Source organism: Ammospiza caudacuta, chromosome 15 (assembly GCF_027887145.1).
Source record: "Ammospiza caudacuta isolate bAmmCau1 chromosome 15, bAmmCau1.pri, whole genome shotgun sequence".
Classification (NCBI taxonomy): Eukaryota; Metazoa; Chordata; class Aves; order Passeriformes; family Passerellidae; genus Ammospiza; species Ammospiza caudacuta.
In genome coordinates, this window is record NC_080607.1 from 14,733,236 (window position 1) to 14,744,888 (window position 11,653).

Here is an 11,653-nt window from a genome sequence, read left to right on the forward strand (position 1 = left end):
CCTTGCACCTGTTCCAAGGTGTGGGGAATGCAGATGAGTGTTTGCATGACAGCACAAAGGCAGAGGGACACAGCCCAGGCAGGCTGTGCCCTCTCCCCAAATACACACCGGGCACAACTGTGCAGGCCAATGCCAACCAAACCAGAACAACCTTGGCCTCACATCATCACCTCCACCTGCCTTAGCCACCTCCACCTTCAGCCTCACAGCGCAAGCACAGCTTCAACAACTCCTCAGCAAGAGCCTGCTTTGCCTCAGAGGGAAACTGAGGCAGGCGAGCGACACAACTTGTCTGCAACCCCAGCGAGCCAGCAGTGAAGTCCATGCCCTCTCTTGGCTCCCATCCTTGGAGCTCTGGGCTGCTCTCAGCGTGACCTCCTGCATCCCAGAGGGAAGGAAGGCAGCTCTCAGCATCGCTGTCTGCCTGGCTGAGGTCGAGAGCAACTCCAGCATCAAGCGGCAAACATTTAACCCAGCATCTTCTCTGGGAGGCACCCGCCAGTGCGGCACTGAAAGCAGCCCTGGGCTTTCCGGGGAGGGATGAGCCGAGGAGCGAGGATATTTCTCCTGCTAGGAACACACCACCCCCTCGCCCACAGTCACTGCTAAGTGCAAGATGTGGTGAAAGTCTTTAAAAATAGATATATTCCCAAGCAATTCATGCCGCTTGCATCTGGCAGGGCAAACCTAGCATGGAAGCTCTTTCTTACTGACTAAAAAGGATTGTTAGCAGCTCGAGGCTCATGCAACCTTGACTCTCTCCTCCTCTCTTCAGGGCCTTCTCTTGTTCTTGGCCTAAACAAGTCCTGGGAAACACAAGGGAAGCCCTGCCCAGCTAGGCTGGTGTCAAAGGCAGGGAAAGATACTGCAGTGCAGTGCTGATCTCTTCTGCAATCGGACGTGCAGACTAGCCCGAGTGCTGAGTCAGCACAATTTCTTTTTTGATTGGTTGATCTGAGTAACATATTTTCAATGTATGCTAAAGGGGCAGCAATTAATACCTTTCCCCCCTTTCCCCACTTTCCCAAACTGCTTTGAATCGAATGCACAAATCTCACCCCCAAAGTCACACTCTGGTCCTAAATATTCTGAGGCTCTTTCATTTTTAATTTAGGGCATTAAAAAAAAAAATTTGCAATCTAAGCGATGCTCACTTTGATCGACTTGTGCTGCTGCAGCTAAAATATCTGTCCTGCAGGTCAATCTAATCATGCTTAATAGCAGTTTATTCTTCAACGCAACATTTTTCACGTTGGGTCGACAGTTTTAAATGAGATTGCTGATGCACCCCTTTACTAATGCTTTTACCAGGGCCAGCACATCCCTTGAAATACTTGTGCAATAAAATGCTTTATTGCTCTTGATGAATGCACTATTAAACTTGAATTGCAAACATGCCCCCCCTTTTTAAAAAAAAAAAATAGAGGGTGTTAGAATTTATGGGACCACCTGTCTTCCAACATTAAGTAATAGTAACAACTGTAATAATGGATCATCAATGTAACAAACAGGCAAAAGTACAGAAAAAAGAAAAACCCGCCAGGGAAAACCGCATGGCACAAATTTGTCCCTGTGCTCTCATGTGCACGTGCAAAATATCCATCTTATACCTGCCGGTAGTTCCGCTTACATGCGGGGAATTCATCTCCAGAACGGCTGGATTTTGTGAGGCATAGAATAGAAAAATTTAACTAATTTGGTCCACTGGATTTATGGCTTTTACAATTCTCAGAGCTCCTGTTTCTGTGCCTGGCACTGCACAGTCCTCAGCTCACAGGATGGATGGGCGCACCTGAGCATCCCAGCGCTGCGGGTCCGGCACCAGTGCTCCTCATATCACACCAACCTGGCTCTCAGGGCAAGGAGATGCTCACAAATTTATAGAAAGCTTTAGATAATTGGCTTTAATTTAGCTGTAAAATAGAGCGGGCCCAGCGCAATGCAACGGCCACAGTTTTAATCCCAAGAGGTGTAAAAGGGATGAAGAGCCGCCATGCAGCAGAAGGATGGTGCAAAGTGGTTGGTGAAGGCCTGCAGCCACCACCTGCTTCCACTGGTGTCAACAGCAAGGCTACCAAGGCTCTTGGGGGGCCACATCCATTTTTAACACCATCCAAGCCCAGGTGACACCATCCATGGCAAAGCTTCCCCTGCCATGCAAAGCTTCCCATCTCCGCTGCCATGCTGCGAGACAGCGCTCAGAATTATACCTTTGAAAATATTTACATAAAAAATAAATCTGAGCACTTAGCGACTTCCTAAAGTTAGCAATTCCATGTGATTAACAAGCTTATTAATTCAGAGAGGCGGGGGGAAGGAGATAAAAATTGCATTACAAATGCAGGTATCTGCTGTAAATCAAACCATGAACACCTTTGAAAGAGCAACATGCAGTGGCAGAGGGGTTTTAGTATAACCTGTGCTGAGAAGGGGGAGAAAACAGAGAGGAGAGGAAGAAAAAGAAACTTTAAAAAAAGAAAAAAGAAAAAGAAAAAGAAAATAGAAAAAAGAAAGAAAAAAGAGAAAAAAAAGTAAAAATGAAAAAAGGAAGGAGAAGGGAAAAGAGAAGGAGTGAGACAAAGGGTCAGCAAAGAAAGGAGGGGAATTTCATATATAAATTATATATTAGATGTAATGTTATGTTATATTCAAAATGGTGAGAATTGTCCTCATTTTTCATCCAGAGACTCAAGGTAACATTGCTGATTTGCAAAGGAGCAGAATTGCAGTCCTGCATGGAACCAGTGCCTTCCTGCCTGGGTTCAGCTCGTCCCCAGCATCCACCAGTTTCATATTTAAGTCTGACCCCAAAATGGGGCTGGACACCCACAGGGCTGATCCTTTTGCGATCATGGGGGCCAAGGATTGTCCCCAGGCAGGGTGGCTGCTGGTGGGGCTGAGCCCAGGGGTTGCTGCATCCCTGCAGCCTGGTCCTGAGGGACTGCACCGCAGCCAGCCAGGAACACCCCGGCTTTCCAGGGCCCAGAAAAACCAGAGCATCTGAAAAAGCCAACAGGATAATGTACACACCAACTATCCTCCAGTGCAAACCCAGTCTTCCCAAAGCCACCTGGCAGAAAAAGCAAAGGCTCCTCCTCTGCTGGGAAGGGGCTCAGCACTGCCCACGCCTCCATCAACCATGGTATTTAATTTAAACAACAACAACAACAACAAGCACCTCAATAAACCCCACAAATCCTACAGGTAGGAAATCCTGATAGCCCAACCTGCCTTTTCTCACCCACTACTCACAAGCACCTGCTTGAGTTCGATCCCCTTTGGCGTACCTGGAACAAGTGATGGCGGCACTCACCGTGAATAGAGGCGGATAAAAGCTCCCCAAAATCCAAACTCAGAGCCTCGACTGTTCCCATGCCTGGGGGAGGATGCTGCCATGGGAAAGACTGGATTAACCTCTGCATGACATGTCCTGGCATCACACCTACCAGACAATACCTGAGGAGTCCGTGAGCAAGGCGAAGACGGGGTTGTGATTGCAGGGAAACCACTCAAAAGTAAAATGCTGCCCTCAGCGGCCCCACAGAGATGGAAAATGGAGTTTGGGGAACTGAGGAGTGGCTTTTGGAGGAGTTCAGCATTGCACATCATTGCAACTTCATAGAAACACAAGGAAATTTGGGGCTGAAAGCTTTAAACCCTCAGATGTGACTCCCGCCCCGGCAGAACATTAAACATGTCTTTAAACCAAATATCTTTTATCTTGCTACATTATTGTAAGATCCTGGAAAAATAGCCAACTATTTTACATTGGAAAATGTTACAAAGGAAAAGGCTTCCAGAATTAAAGGGTCTAATTTTCTTATTTAACACCCCTATATTCAGTGCACTCCTCTGGCTTTAGCTGTGATCCGCTGACTCGATGGCTCACCACACTGACAAGGAAGGTGCCCTCCTCACCAGTTTTAAGCACAAAAAGTTTTAATGTGGGAAATGTTCAAAAAGCGGAATTTGCACACTAATTTACAGCTAGAACACCGCACGCCTGAGTCACAACTGTTGTCTCCTTTTCTCCGTTTCCTCTCTCTTCTTCTCCCCCCACCATCCACCTCCTTTTGTTGTTCCTAGATTTAAAGATCAGCCAGCTTTGTTTGCTACCCAGCCTTATTTTTGGGGTAAAAAGGGTCGGTGGGGAAGCAGGAGAAGGGAGAGATTGGCCTGCATCCCTGTTAAAACCCAGGAGCGGACAGCCAGCTTTCCTCTGGCATCGCCTTTCAAAGCCCATGCCGCAGTCAGCATATTGAATATTTAATGTCCTGATGAGCATTTCCACCTGCTGACACAGGCAAAGTGACAGAACAATACACGCGTTGGAACAAGATCATCAATTGACTCCCCAGTCAGTCTGCTGGTCAGGCAGTTAAAAAAAATAATAATATAAAATAATCTGTCTGTCTTTCTCCCCCACCTTGCCCAGGGTCACACATTGCTCCTCTGAGAAGGATTCCCACCTGAAATACATACTTCTTTACATTCCATAGCTTGCCAGGTTCATATGGGCATATAAAGAAGTATGTCTCTCAAGCAGGTAGTTTCAATATGCGCATTTATGTGGTCACAGGAGGAAAAATAACGCTGATTTACAATTTACATCCTGAGAGTGAGTTACGGCTCAGTTCAAACCAGCAGACTTTCCTCCTGCCCAGCCCATGTGCAGACAGACACACACCCCAGCTCCCCATCCTTGCCGGTAATGCTGGGCTGAGCCCTCGGCAGATGATGGATTTTGGGTCCTGGGAAGGGGAACTGCATAATTCACTGGACACAAAGCAGCAGAGGTCCAGTGGCTGCCCTAGCAGGGGCTCTTTGAAACGTAAACGGCACAGAGTAAAAGCCAGCTTCCCACTCCACCTAAAAAGTAGGTGTTTCATTCTAAATCATAAACTTCTAGCATTTAAAAAAGACAAAAACGTGGTTTAGAGGAAAGCCTTTGCTGTACACACATATGGGTTTCATTCCAGACAAAGCCATGTGGGAGAAAGTTAAATATCTGTCAATTCCCAATTGCCTCCATCCTACAATTTGGAAACAAAAAGCCAATTTGTTTTCAGAAAGCCAAGAATCGAATGGCAAGCTACTGATTTACAAACCACCACCGGGGAGGACTGCTCCATCCGCCAGAGTAAGAGAACTCATCAGCCCCAGACACGCGATTGCTTTATCAGTAAGTAGAGATTAAAGCATAGGAAGAAGAAAGCATCTTACCTAGTGAATCCAATGATTTTTCCTCTGCTGGTCACTGGGAGCGAGACACTACCCCCACAGATAAGCAGCCCCCAAAACATAGCACATGCCTTTTGGCACGTTCAGGGCATTAAAAATAAAAATTAAAAAAAAAAAAAAATCGCTCCTAATAACTCATCCGGTGGAGCTCCACGCCAGCTAAGGGGCTTTGGGAAGACCCGCAGACATAAAAGGCATTCAAAGCGAGGTGCTGGCAGCTCGGGCCAAAGCCTTGCCGAGTTCCTCCCGCATCCCCCGTGGGATGCGCGCCCCGGCCGGGCCCCGCCAGGCTCGGTCCCGCACGCAGCCCTGCCTCTGCTCCTGCTCTGCCCCTCTCCCTCGCCTCCCTCGCAGCCGTGCTGAGCTTTAAAGCTCCCTGAACAATGTGGGCCGAGTGGCAGGGCTGCGCTGGCCGCCCGGGCTGAATGGGAGACTATAATGGGCAGGATTTAGGCAGGAGCGCGGCGGAGGTCACGGCGGGCGCTGCCTGCTCGCTCAGCAGGGCGGGCACGGTGCCTCCTCACCTGCCGCCGGTCGATACCAATTTACAGGCAAATGTGCAATGGCTGCCTCCGTGTTAATGAATTTTACCGTTCCTCGCAGTCTTCTAATGAACCCTTTAAAGAGGGTTTAAGTAAACTTAGCAAGTGGCAAACTAAGCACTTTGGAATACCTAATTGCATCGATGCGTCTCGCTGCTTTTTAAAATATCTCTGCTAGCTGGGGAGCAAATATTTCCCCGCGCCCCATCGACTTCCAGCAGCGCTGGAAAGCAAAGGCCGCGTGGGGCTCGGGTGTAAATCCTCTGGGCTCGGCCCCAAGCCCCAAAATCGCTTCACACCCCTCATGCAACGCCAGCACATGCCTCTGTGCAGCTTCCCCCTCATTCCATCAGTTTGTTGGCCCTTTTAACCATCATTATTTGTCTCATTTAAAGGCAAATTTCACCCTTTAGTTTGGATTAAGGGGAAGAGAGATGGAGCTGTGGCACTGGTGTAATGCATGACTGCAGTGAAATTAAAGCAAAGGGAGAGCTGAAGAGTGTGAGGGAAAGTCTAAGTAATTCAAATTAAAAAACAAACAACAAAACCAAAGCGTTGGTGGTGGGGTGTTGCACAGCCAAGCACTCCATGCTATTGAAGTTCCTTCAGACTGACAGCAGTAGGACAGCTACTGGACTTCTTGGGCTGTTAAACATCTGCACCTTGTACCCAATTTGATTTCCTCAAATGCGTTTGACATGGGCTGTCCTAAACAGTCCCCAACTTCTGCAGACCAGCGGGACAGCAGCTGCCAGCCACCTAAAGCGAGCCCCGTGGAGGAGCTTTAAAAAAATGACCTTATAAATCCTTACTAGAACTGAAGACAATGGCACAACCACAGCAGCAGAGTTCATCACGGCGATTTAAATTTGCTTTGAGGTTCTGGGTGCAATCTTATGCTTTCCAGGGTTGTGCCATTTGGTGGAGGAGCAGCCAAATGGCCGTGATGGTGCCTTTAATGTAACATCAGAGGCACCCTGTGGATCCCATCCTCCAGCTACCACCAGGAGTAGAGTGGTGGTGGGTGAGCATCAGCCACTATCCTCAACCCACTTGGGCTCGTTGAGCTGCTGCGCTTGTTCTTGGCAGAAAAACATGAGCAATGAAACTGTGGCTGTTCTGGAGAGAAAAATGGAGGGAGACCTGGATCATGCAGAGGCCAAGGAGCAAATAAAAGGGGAGGGAAGAGCCTGAGGTATTGCCTGAAGGCGAAAGGGGAAGGAGCGGGGTGAGAGGGATGGAAAGCAACATGCTGTATATCATATCCCTGCTCTGCCCAGGGCTCAAGGTGCTGCTCAGGTCCAAGTGTCAAAGTCAAACTGAAGCTGTGCAGCACAAACCTCTGGGGACTTCGTATCCAGCCCCTGTGTAGGACTGGGCACTGGAGAAGGGAGATGCCAGAAGGAACGAGGTGGAGGCAGGTGCTCATCCCAGCACAGCCCATGGCAGAGAGACTGGGCTCAGACCTTGGGAGCCACAGACACAACCATCTGCTCGAGAGGAACCCAGCAATTAAACTGACAGCACAAATCATGGATTTCTGCCTATACAATTACACAGAGCACACTCCCTCGGGCACAGGCACACGTATATACCTGTATCCACACTCCCCACACAGCCTGGAGATGGGCTGCGTCTGGGTGATACATTACACCTGCGTGGATATAGCATTTATATACCTATGCATAAAGATGCATATAAAATATCCATATGCATGCTATAAAAGGTACCTAAATCTGCATGAGTGTGTGTGTGTGCACCACAGTACCCACCTCACCAAACTGGTGTCTATATATTCATGTGATAGGTACCACCACTATCATATAAAATATAATGACCACAGTCAACTCTGAGTTGCAGAAGCAATAACAGTCAATTGATGCTACACTTCATGTAACCTGAATTCCAAACCCTTGCAGGGAAATCTAACTTCTCCTCCTCCCTTCTGATCATCCACAAACCATGCGCCTGTAATTAATACTCATTTCTCGGCATTTTAACAGTTAATCACTACAGTATTGAGATCATTGCAAGTTAGGCTAAGTTTAACCACCTCTCACCCTTTTGCTCTGCCTGATATCAGCTTATAGCACTAGTTTGTTGCAAATAAATAAATAAAGCCCCAATCCCCCCAGGTGTCATTAGCCAGCCTGTGTCTGAATTAGGCATTTAAAGGCCGGTTTAACCTTGCAGAACGGTTGCATGTCAAAGTTCTAACATTTCAGTTCAGATTATTCTAGTGCACTGCTTGCTCTGCAGTTTGTTAGTTTTTGGTTTTTTTGTTTTTCTTTTGTTTTTTTTTTTTAAATGCGGAGAATGCCACAGCAGAACAAAAAAAAGAGGGGGGTGAGGTTTCCTAAGCGATCCACAGATTAAACACACATCCAGCAAATCCCCACACAGCCACACAAACACACACACATACATTTCTGTATGCAGAAACCCGCATTTAAGTCCCCGGGTAAGTTGGATTGGCAGGTAAGTCCTGCATTGGCCAGGAAAAGTGTTTAAACCAAGCTGAGCTGGTAGCGGTTAAAGGCAAGACAGGGAGCAGAAGAGAGAGGGGGGAAAAAAAAAGAAGACATACCAGTTAGGAGCTTCTGTTGCAGCAGAGGACTCACCAGAGCACTAGCTGAAAGCTGAATCAGCTTTCGAGAGTTAGGGATGCATAGAGGAGGGTCATGGAATCACAAGGTAATAATGCGCTTCATGCTGCAGCCGTCAGCCTTCTCCTTATAGCCAATCTCTAATGCAGGAAGGGAACAGAGAGCAGGCCCAGGGATGGGATTAGTCCTCACTTGGAGAGAGAAAAAAAAAAATTAAATAAATAAATAAATAAATAAATAAAAATCACCAGGCAAACCCTCCCCTCCCACCCACCCTTACCTCGCCCCCGCCGCCCGGCACCGGCACAACTCCATCCCTGCGCGCCCGCGGCCGCAGCGCATCGCAGCGCGGAGCCGCGGGGTGCGGGGAGGCAGCGCGGTGCCGCGGGGGCTGCGCGGGGCGGGCGGGGAGCAGCGCCGCGGCCAGCCGCGGGTTAAGGAGCAGCCACCGTGCCCGCCCGGATTGCAGCACACCTTGATGCGAGAGGCTGCGCCGGCACAAGTGCCTGCGCCCCCACCCCCCCACCCACCCTTCTTCCCTCCTCCTCCTCCTCCTCCTCCTTGCCACCCCCCCCCCCCCCCACCGGGGGTCAGCCCGGGCTGGGGGTCAGGCTGCGGGGGGATGCACACGGCTGGGGGGGCTGGCGGAGGGAGGGGGCAGCTCTGGTCAGGACGCGAGTCCACCTTTCCAGTGCTTATATACCCAACGAAGCATCCCAAACACGCACCCCCGGGCGCGCGGCCCCTGCTCCTGCTCTTCCCTCCCTGACCATATTTAGTCAACCACGGCAAAAAATAGCCCGTCAGCTGGAGCCTGCCGAGCAGGGCTTGGAGTTCAATCGCTCCTCGCAGCCCATTGACTACTGGTCCTGCAGGGTCCTGACTCTGCCTTTTTTTTCCCCTCTGCTATTTTTAGCTAGGCCAAATAAAGAGGGAGCTCATCTTACTACTCTGTGCCGGCTCGAGGTTCCGCGGGGCCCTGGCTATGTTTGGTAAGTGCCAGCGTTGAGAGACACAGAGCGGAGACCTTGTCCATGCTGGAAAACCTTAGGCTGCCTCCCGCTTTGGTTCTTTTCTTCTCCTTTCCTTTCTTTCATTTGTATTTCTTCCTCTGTGCTAGAAAGGTTTCCAGGTGAGAAGGTGGAGAATAAACTCAAAAGATCCCGATTTTCACCTTACAGAAGGAAGAACTGCGTTTCAAAAAACCTCATGCTGAGGCCAAGTCCTTCACCACAATGTCCTGGGCACCTCATTGTCTGGCCATGTCTGTCCTCCTGAGTCTCCAAAGGTGCTGAAGGCTGGGGAGGTGTTGGACTTTCTGCCCTACATGGAGAGCAGTGGGGACCCTCATTGCCAGGCAGGGAAATGCCACTCTCAGGGTGGTTAATGTGGACCACCAGCACAGTGGTGTCTCCTGGGTTATGAGGATCTTTCCAACCTCCACAGTTTCATCCAGTGGTACAGCAAGGAGGGGAGATTTTGGCAGTGCAGGCACTGCCCTTGGCTTGTGCCCAGAGAAGCAGGTGAACATCTCTAGAAACTTGAGTTACACCCAGCTTCCAAGTGAAGATGTCCAGGGTCCTGGGGAGGTCACCTGGGGATAGCAGATAAATGATGGCCGACGTGGCAATGTCTGCAATCAGCCAACCTGTCCTGCTTGCTTGCAGCAGACCCCGTTCTGGAGCACCTCCCCAGCCCCATGTCCCTCCATGCCAAGCTCTCTGCAGGTCTTTACACCTCACTGAGGCTCCCCAGAAGGACCATGGCACCTCAGACCCCAAGGGTGCCTCATGCTGCTGATAGATCAGCGCTGAGAGTGGGCTTTGGGGGATCAGGGATCAGGGAGGGACCAGGCCTGGCAATGGATGCATGGCTGGTGGTGGCTGGATGTGGATCTGGGTCGGGAAGTTTGCATGAGCCTGGTGAGGTGCCCAACAACCTCTGTTCCTGTCAGCAATCCATGGATGTGGAGTGGTGTATGGCAGGGACAGCCACCCACAGACACCCAGCACTGTGACCCCAAAGGACACCTCCACTTAGGACATTCCTGGGAGACCATCAGGCAACACACCTCTGAGGCTGTTGGGAGCTGATAGCAAGACATCTAAGGACAGGAAATGCCTGCAGGAACCACCTCATAATGCCATGAGGTGGGAAGGGCTCCCAGGAGGTCCTAGAGGTGTGTCCCTGTGCTCTCAGATCCCCAGCTCCGAGGACAATGCCAGAAATAGCAGCTACCAGTGACATGTCTGCTCTCTGTGCTGGGCTGCTTTGGCCTTTTCTCTGTCTCATCCTAAGCTCTGCTGGGAACCTGGATTCCCTCTGCTGCCCCCCACTCCAGGACAAACTGTTCCATATAATCAGTGCTTGGACAGCCCAGAACAGGTGTGTGGCAGCAAAGCCACAAATTCTGGCGTCCTGTTGGTGCCAGAGCCATCTTTGCAGTGACCACAACATAGAGCAGCCCTCAGGCAGCTCTGTCTGAGCCCAGGAGCCAAATCTGCCACCCCTCATGGGACTGGCAGTGGGGACAGAGACTGCAGGACAGCCTGTCCCCCATGCCCACTCCTCTGCCCCAACATGGTCCTTGTGATCACCGCTGTCCCCTCTGCACCCTCAGCTCATTTCCCCATGGAGCAGCTGGGAATTTCTCCCCAATGACATAAACCACCGTTGGGTTTTTCTCCTCCCTTTTCCCATTGTTGCAGGGACGTCCGAGCTGCTCCTCCCTGGACATCAGTCAGGACTGTCAGTGCTTTCCCAGCTTTCAATAACTGAAGCCATGGAAGCTCTTCCCCACCCTGACTCACCTCAGGATCACCCCAGGAAGGACTTTCCCCAAAATCCCAGCCCAGCCAGCACAGGGAAACATTGCCTGGTACTCCCTGGGGAGCACTTGGGGATTTTGAGAACCAGAGCGCCAGGAGCAACAGGTTCTCATGCTGTTTTGGGGCACATCTGAAATCACAGAGTGCCCGGGGTGTGTGGCTGCCTGTGCCCCAGCAGGACCCTGCCCTGGCCACAGGGGAGCTCTTAGAACCACTCACTCTTAGAGCACAGCCATGCCCTTCTTTGGATTGAGTGAGTTGTTATCACCTCCCTGACAGGCTCCCCGGGGTGGAGAATCCATCCCCACACCAAGATGTGTCAGGAGCAAACTATAAAGGGAGATGAACCAAGAGCAAATCTCTGAGATGCGAATTAAGAGACCATTTAAAACCCAGACCTGGGTTTTGCACACAGATTTCTTCTCTTCACTAATTG